This window comes from Papaver somniferum, chromosome 1 (genome assembly GCF_003573695.1).
Source record: "Papaver somniferum cultivar HN1 chromosome 1, ASM357369v1, whole genome shotgun sequence".
Lineage (NCBI taxonomy): Eukaryota > Viridiplantae > Streptophyta > Magnoliopsida > Ranunculales > Papaveraceae > Papaver > Papaver somniferum.
In genome coordinates, this window is record NC_039358.1 from 90,540,450 (window position 1) to 90,550,203 (window position 9,754).

Here is a 9,754-nt window from a genome sequence, read left to right on the forward strand (position 1 = left end):
ATTGGGATTATTATTCATTGCATATCTTGTGAACATCCAATATGTGTGATTTAATATAACCGCTCACGACTTGTTTGTGTTCTTGGTAAAACTATTCAAAAAGGCCTGACTTATGTATTGGTATGACTTTTATTAGTGAAACCGATCTTAAGTAATCACCTGAGATGATATGATCGATTTTGTGATTTGTTTGACCGAATCAGGGTAAAGGGGAACTGATCCTATGAAGAGGTGCAACACATCACAGAGGGGAATCGATCATTGTATGAGGTGCAACAAGGTTTATAGCAGAAAGGGGAACCGATCCTTTGGACATGTGCAACACGTTTTTAGGCAAAGGGGAACCGATCCTATGGACATGTGCAACACATATAAGTTAGATACCATATATATGTGGGGAACCGATCCTAGTACCTAGTCAACCAAATTTTGGAAAGCTAGTGTGACTATGCACAATACTCATATGGAGGTAGAACCGAAACTTGTTTTGGTAGAACCGTAAAACCCATGATTTGTGATTGAGTGTACTTGATCAATCACATAGTTCTTGAAAGTCAGATGAACCAATTCTAAACTTTTTTGGAAGTGTGGAAAATCGGTTTCAAGGTGTAAGTATGAAAGAGGACTTACAAAGTAAGGATGTCGACACTCTTTGAACACAGGCAATATTGTTTATCTTTAATTGTTCAAAGTTATTCCTTAATAGCTACAAGAAGAAAATCCCAGGATCGAAACATAATTAAGTTAAGAATCTTTTACTTAAGGTCTTAATCTTATTTTAGGAAAACGAGAATTATTAATGTACATTTACTAGTTAAAGATTTTCCAAAGAGATTTTCGGTCATTATTTTGGACAGAGCATTTCCAGGGATTATGGAAACCGAATTTGGAATATATTGAATATCTTTGAGAATATTTTCGGTTTTGGAAATTCCTTGGTGTCCAAACTTCCTTGTTTATAAATACTTGAAGTTTGCATTTCTAGCAAACTAATCCTTCGTGACAGCAAACTTCCTCGGTTGTGTTGTTACTGGTGAAGCCGCCTATTCAGAGAGGAGAGTAACCTAATTAGGTGAAATATCTTACGGCCGTTCAGTTTAAAGTCTTCTTTGGGATTGAGAAGCTCTACGAGTACCGTTGGTGGGAAAATAGATAATTGCGGTTTATCTTGTGTTTTCGATTGATTTGATTGACTAACGGTGGTTGAACTTTGATTGCACCTAGTTTGTTTATGCTTGAGAATCTTCTCTTATGATATAAGTTTCACTCAAACTAGATCGAAGTTTCAACAAGGATATTTAGACTGTTGTTAGTGCTAAAGACGATCTTGTGATAATCCATTGTTAACAGACTCCGTTTTGTGTATGATTGATTACAAGAGATTCAAGTTGTTGTGTGCAGGTGTTTATTGAAGATCTAAGAAGATTTGAAGACAAAGAAGATATTGAAGATTTATGATTTGAGGTTCATAATATTTGGTGTGCACAATACTTGTTTCGGTATAAGAGGATCCAACTATAATCGATTTATCCTTGTAGTAGATTGGATTGATTAGTTGTGTAGATCGACATTAATACAATTCTTTGTGATTAAAAGTATTGATTGCAAAATCTTAATAGTTACTTCGGTATTTGAAATAAGATAGATCTAAGGACCTGACGAAGGAGTTTATATTAAGATAAACAGAAGCGCCTTTGTCCAACTCATATCACTTGGTTGAATAGAGTTGATACCAAACAGATTTGTTGTTTCTTTACTGTTTGAAATACGAACCAAAGGAATTTTTCCAAGTACGTGACTTATTCATAAATTGGAGGCGTGGGAATACAAACGTAACTAGGTGAACTATAGGTTTAGTTGCTTGGTCTCAGCTATACGAAGTCGGTTTAATTTTGTGTAGCGGCTTAATCCTGAGAGTATTCAATTCTGGACAAGGTCCCGGGGTTTTTCTACATTTGCGGGTTCCTCGTTAACAAAATCTTGCTGTGTCAATTACTTTATATTTCCGCATTATAATTGTTTTATTATAATTAAAGTAAATTACACAAACGTTAATTCCTATTTACTTGATAAGCAATCCTATTGTATTTGGTTAAGTCCAAACCTTTTTATCAAGTAAACATACTTCGTTGTTGTATTGTCTCGATCTCGTATCCATAGACGATCACACGAAGTGTGAACCGATTAGTTGCATTGTCTCGACTCAGTCCATAGACAATCACTTTTGGAGAAAGGACTTATAGGTAGGAAAAGTTTTAGCTTGAGGTATATTTGGTTACCCTCGCCTTTTCATCAACATCAAGAGTTCGGCTTGGGAACATGGCATAGAATAAATACTCGACAGGCCATGCATTAGTGAGTAATGCAGGTAGAAGATAAAATTTATAGAATATTTGGGATTTTTGCTGCACGCGCCATTTTGGATAAATTTCATATATATAAATATACTGAATTGCTCAATACATATGTAAGTAAAGAGGCCTGGGAACTCATTACTTTTAAATGGCTCTGTTTCTTTGCAGAACTATGGTACATTAAATACAGGGTCTTACAATTTTATCCCTGAACTAAAAACCACCATCAATATTAAGTCCCATGTTTAGTACGTAACAATGACATTCTTGCGGGGAAAGCACTAAATGGTGACATTCGAAAATAAAATTGAAAAGACGAAGCAGGTAGATGTTACCAGGAAAATTCTAACCGGCCTTCAGCAGTGGGACCGCGCGTCCAGTGGCCTTCGTAGTAACGTGTTTCTAGCTCGTCTATGGGGTATGAGTGCGGTGGGCCAATCATCTATTCCCGTTCATGGAGCAAGAAGGAATCCTTCTTCTGTTCGAACTCGGGAAACTCTGTTCGCATAAAAAGGGCTATCGACCCTCTTATGTTTTTGTTGCTCGTCCGGCTCCGTGCTTTCGTCTGCAGCAGCCGGCTTCTTTTTCGTCACTCTCAGCAGCTCCATCACGAGCGTGCCAATCGTCGGAGGCAAGGTAAGTACATCTTGTTCTTTCTTCCTCTTTTTGCAAGTATGAACTTTAGTTATACGTATAACTTCCACGGCTTTGAAATTTTATCAAATCCTGAGTGAACTCCATCGATCCTCTCCTGAATGTGTAATAAGGTCCTGTCTCCAGAAAAAGGAGTATCTAGCCTCTCAAGTGGATTTCAAAATTTGCCAAACTCTATTGCGCTGGAACAAAATTGTATTTATTATGACTCTTTAGCTCATAAGCTTATTCTTTCCCTTCTGATTGCGATGATGATATGCTCTTGTATGGGCAAAATCTTCCAGAGCCGTTGACTGAAGTAGACGAGCTAAGATCAAGTCTTTAAGGACTTCGTTCCAAGCGACATCCTTTGAACCATCTTCTAAATCTTAGATGGTTGTATGGAATGGGATGCGATGATCAGTCCCCAGTTACACTTCAGATCCGATGGCGTGGCCGGATATGTGATAATATCTCCGCGACGTACTTTTTGAGTTTTTGATGCACGTGTACGTTTTCAAGTTGAAAAATTCCTGTGGCTCGTAAAGCAATTGGCCGGAGTCGCACTTGACAGACGTGTATTGTATCCAAACATCTGGCATCCCATACACCCCTTTCATAGGAAATTGGAAATCTAGAAACACCAAATACGACTTTGCCGGCTGATGTAGTTGTTGATGCGCATATTCGTGCAGACCTTGGGTAGGCGGTGCTGAGTTCCGAGTAGGTAATGCGGCAGACATGATTGGATGCACCGTCTCTGAAGAGGTAGTTACAAACTGGGAGTATGACCGGGACATGCGTTCTGACTTTGGATTCAACGTTCCCTGGCCCTGTGAATGGATTTCCAAAATACAACAGTGGTAGACTGCAATGGATGAAACTCTTTCTATGGATCTCATTAGTCAGAATGAGATGGAGGCTGAGATATTATCCCAGGAATTGAAGTAAAAACATGCTGCTCTTCAGGACATGAAAGATGCTTTCTTTAAGAAGGATGTGCTGCTGCCTGGTGATTTCCCTTGAATATTTTGTTCTTCCATTTTCCTTTACATATTCCCCTCTTAGGTATTTTTGAAAGATATGTTTCTTTCATGGTTTGAACTAGTGGGTATTGCTTTTGTGAGGATTTTGAGTTTATCTGAGATTTCGTTTTTTGAAATGATTCATGAGTAATTTTCTGAAAGAAATGATGCTTGGATTAACTGATAAATTGAAATCCTAATCATGAATACAAGAAGTGCAATTATTTTGGAGGAATATGAAAAAGGGAAATGCTGGAGGAAATACTAAAGGAAATAATAGAGGAAAAGGTGACATGATATCTTAGGTATTGAAAGGTTTGAGCCACATGGTATGTATTACCGCGCCTTCTAGCTTGTCAGCATTGAAGAGCTTGCAGTAGCCTCCCGAGATAATTTCTGGCACTAGGTACGGCTCATCTTTTCCTTCTGGGAAGTCAGGTTGAGTAGTAATCGTCACCACCATGTATCCAACTTGAAAGGGATTTGGGTGTTGCATAGCTACTTGCCTTTTAGATTCATTATCTTTGACTGAGACATCTTCTAAACACTTGATAAAATACTTGAAAGGACCAGCCTCCCATTCACATCTCCTAGTAACAGTTGGGTTGATAATCAGATCGAATCCCCAGGATTTGACGGAAGGAGGAGTGCTTGGTTGCAAAAGGGTTGTTCAATAAGACTTACTTGTGTGAGGAATCTGCGAACAAATGTTATTGCTCTCTCTCTAAATAGTTGTGTCACATTTACGAGTTGTTGATACAACATCAAATAATCTTCAAGATTGGATGGCTTGTTAGAGACCCTTTCAGGTATAGACATTGGTAAATGACATACTCTTAGCTTTGCTTTGTTGTTATGTATCCACGAGCGCCCCAGGACCATATCATAATTTGGGTATTCTTTAACTATATGAAAATTGGCGTGTGTTAGAGCATCTACCACCTTGATTTCGTGATTAATGTACCTGTAAGCGTTTTTGGATTCTCCTTCTGAGTTTTTGATTACGGTTGGGCAGTTGTGTATGGATATTTGATTGTGATTCAATTGTTTCTGGTTAAGAAAAACTATTGTTATCTTTAGTTATTGTTTGGTATCAATTGTTTAGGCTTACAAAATTTTGATGCAATTGCGGTGCTATAATGTATATGTTTGTTTCAATTACTTCCGATTAAGATAAATGATTATGCAAGTTGATTTATTTGGCTTAAGAAAAGTGTTTCGGGATCATTTGTTTAGTCCAAGTGATTTCCGGATAAGAGAAACTAAGTTTTTTGGATCTTAGTTAGACTTATCAAATGTGAATTCGGTTATTCAAGTCTAACCGAATGCCTTAACAAGAATCACCAGTTAACTAACCTAGTATTTGTCTTGTTTAAAAGTGAAAGGTTAAAGTTATTTTTGAGAATAATTAGAGCCTGATGAGAAAAATAAAGTTAATTCTGATCTTTATTTTGGTCTTATCGAACAAGCGATTGTATTTTTACAATCGGTTTAGCAAAAGAACTAAGGTGCTTAGTCGATTTTTGATGTGCTAAACTATTAGGGAAAATTTCTTCGAGCAATTGTTTCCTAGATGACATGTCAAAACCAAATTACTTGTAGTTTCGGTTTTGATATTGGTTATCTAAAATGGTGTGTAAAACCCTCGTGCTCAACTCTTATATGTTTGCAAACTCTCTTTGTGAGATTTGTAAGATCTTTTCGGTTTGTCCTTTATTTTTTTGTTTCTTTGTCATTTTGTGACAAAAGGGGGAGAAATATATGGAGTAAACAAGTGACATTGACTTGTTGTAAGTTGGTATCACTAAGGGAAAGGAAATTTATGCTAAAACGTGTATTCTAACGAAAAGAGTGAAAGCATAGACTAAGGGGGAGTCACATACCATATGATATGTAGTTATAAGGAACTACATGGAAATAACAAAGACGTGCGGATTGAAAATATACCTATCTTACCTTTAGGAGTAGTATTAGCTTTGTTATTATAATGTCAATAGCGGCATTTAAGGATTGAATTTAATGCAGGCTTTGTGCTGTTGAACTTGGAATCAAGCGTATGTGTATAATGAATTTTTGTAATTTGTTTATCCATATGATGTAAGAGTTTTGCCACTAAATTGACAAAGGGGGAGATTATTAGAGCATAGCTCGGTTGAACCCACCAAGTGTTGGTATGTTCATAGTATTTTTCAATGATGTTGTAGTAAGATGATTCGTTCACTCAGATTTGTTGAGAATTTGTTTTAAGATTTAATAAAGAAAATAAGGAAAAATATATATACAAAATTTTTCACAGGATGAAGAGAGACCAGGACTCGGGATTCCACTGGTTTTCATGTTCATGGGGTTCATAAATTAATCCTAGACATTTATAGCTCAAAGCAAAAGAAACAATAACTCTATTCTTTGCCAAAGTAGATTTCGTAAAACATCAATTGTAAATTACAAGCATAGTGTATCTAAAGCATCTAAGACTAAGCATACACTATCTAACAAGATAACAAATGATGAATAGAAATCATAAATCATTTAAAATTTATGCAAAAAGTAAATAAGTAATTTATTAAATTACCCCAAGGATGAAATACAACTTCCTCCGTCGTCCCAGTGATGGGTTCTAGCTCCACATGGTGAAAACACACTCAAAAAGATAACTCATAGCTCAAATGGTGTTTTTATTGGAGAAATAAGATAAAACAGAGATTTGCAATGGTCCACGGGTGTTACAAATGTTGCAAAGAAGATGTTACAAAATTATAGCACAAAACAGTCGCAGAAGCAACAGTCTTTTTCTGGAAGAAAACCAAACGGTTTTAAGACACTAGAAAACGACTGCTACTTGCAGTCTATTGTTCTTCGTGTTCTTCTCTAATGGCACCAGCAACAACTCTCCGCAACTATAATTTCTATACTCTGTTCTCACCCCTAACTCTCCATCCCCCCTCATATGATCTCCAGAACTCTTTTTATACTCAACAGGCTGCGACAATCTCCGTATCTTCTCATAATAAATTCCGAGAATAATCTACTATCAATCACCTTTACTCCTCACTGCCAGTTACAGAAAGTATTCTCTGCTATCTAATGAATTGTCAATGCTCTCTCCACTGTTAAATAATGAAATCCTCCGACAAAATATTCTCCCCTTCAAAGCATATCCCCCAAATACAAGGAAAGAATATCCGATGCTCTAACTGCCCTGTTTTTCGAAGGAAACTTCCTTTTCTTATCAGTTCCATGCGCCTGCATCCTCTAAACACGCTGATACATAGTCTATGTTGTAGTAAAACTCCTTGAAGACACACACCAACCTCTGTGAATCACTCACAAAACACGGGAACGCACAACAGAATTCCGTGTCCCTGTTTTGCCGAGATATGAAGAAATCTGCCTCCCTTATCGTATCTGACCCATATACCAACCCTGTTTCGGTGAAACAGGTGGATATCAATCCAAACCCACGAAGAAATCGAACAGAAATCCCGTCAAAATTGTCTCCAAAAGTTCCGCAGGTGAAACACCATTTTTCCCGCCAAAACAGTTTGTACGTGAAGAAGAGACGCCCCTTAGTAGAGTAGGGGTGTGAATAGCAGATGGTGGTCTGGGGTGCAAATAGTGAAGAAGGAGTCCCTTAGTAACTGGGTGCCCCTTATCCAAACTGAGAGTCCTTTTAGCAGTTGTCCTCCGGGGGTGCCCCGAGCAACTTTTCGAGCCGAATTTCCCAAAAATGTTTAGTTCCAAAAATACCTAAAAATACATAAAAACACAATAATAAGGACAAAAACGAGTACTAACAATACGAAATATTAAGGGCAAACTAGACACATAAATGCGTCTATCATATGTCAAGTTTGGTTGTCATATTTTAGTGAATTAAAACTCATTTAAAGAGTCGCTTTATTACATACTAGAGTTAACTTCGTATAGGTTAGATTGAAAGTGTTAGGATATGAGACTTACAAGTATTACATGAAGACTTGAAGAATGTGAAGAAGTATGGAGCTACAACGACAACTTCACCCTTCCTCTCGAGGTTAGTAATATTTGACTTGAACTGTTTCTTTCCCTAACGTATCTTTCAAGTCGTGCATATTTAAAACTTAACTGCAAAGCTATCTATGAAACTCTAGTTAGACATAGTATTAAGAAATACAATACGAGGTTTATTGCTTAACCATTAAACTTTGTATATAAGACATCGACATGATCATATGAATGCTATTGTGATTATGCATGGGTATGAGTGAATATTTCATCTTAGGAAACAATGTCTTACATTCGTTTAAAGGAAGTAAGTTCATAAACTTGTTTTGTGAATCAAAGGGAAATCGCTAGTCTTACTGGTATTGTTATTCATTGCAAATCTATTTTGAATTACCAATATGTGTGTTTAGTATAACCGCCCATAAACTTGTTTATGTATCTTGGTAAAAATATTCACAAGGCCTGACTTATGTATTGGTATGACTTTTATTAGTGAAACCGATCTTAAGTAATCACTCAAGATGGTATGATCGATGCCTTGTAAATAGAAACCTTTATCTAGTCATTGGGGAACCGATCCTAGTAAGAGGTACAACAAATTTGCAAGAGGGAATCGATCCTTGTAAGAGGTGCAACACATTTTTAGTAGATGGGGGAACCGATCCTATGAACAGGTGCAACAAGTTTGTACCTTTGGCGGAACCGATCATATGGACATGTGCAACCAAATACAGGTAGTTACCATAAGTTGTGGGGAACCAATCCTAGTACCTAGTCAACCGAATTTTGGTAACTAGCGTGACTATGCAAAATACTCACATGGAGGTAGAACTGAACTTGTTTTGGTAGAACCGTGAAATCTATAATTGCTGATTTGATAGGATAATCAATCACATAGTTCTTGGAAATCAGACGAACCAATTCTAAACTTGTTTGGAAGTGTGGAAAATCGTTTCCAAGATTGTAATTATGAAAAAGGACTTGCAAAGTAAAGATGTCGACATACTTTGAACATGTGCAGTAACTCTTATCATTAATTGTTCAAAGATATTCCTTAATAGCTAAAGGAGAATCCCATGATCGAAATAAACTAAGAATCTTTTAATTAAGGTTTCTTATTTTTTATATGCTATTTAATCTCCAGCAATTAAATGCATATCTTTTGAAAATAATAATTAGTAATGTGCATTTTCTGATTATAGATTTTTCTATTGGATTTTCGGTCAATATTTGGACAGTGCATTTCCAGGAATTATGAAAACCGATTTTGTGTTTATTGCATATCTTTGAGAATATTCGGTTTTGGAAATTCCTTGGTGTCCAAACTTCCTTGTCTATAAATATTGAAGTTTGCATTTCTAGCAAACGAATCTTCAGAGCCAGCAAAACTACCTAGCTGTGTTGTTACTAGTGGAGCGGCCTATTCGGAGAGGAACGTAACCTAATTAGGCGAAATCTCTTACATACTTCTTTGGGATTGAGAAGCTATATTAGTACCGTTGGTGGGAAACTAGATAATTACAGTTTATTATTAGTTTTCCATTGATTTGATTTACTAACGGTTGTTGAAATTTGATTGAACCTAGTTTGTTTATGCTTGAGAATCTTCTCTTCTGGTATAAGATTCACTCAAACTAGATTGAAGTTTCGACGGGGATCTTTAGACTGTTTGTAGATCTAAAGACGTCTTGTGATAATCCAACGTTAACAGACTCCGTTTTGTGTGTGATTGATCACAAGAGATTCAAGTTGATTGTG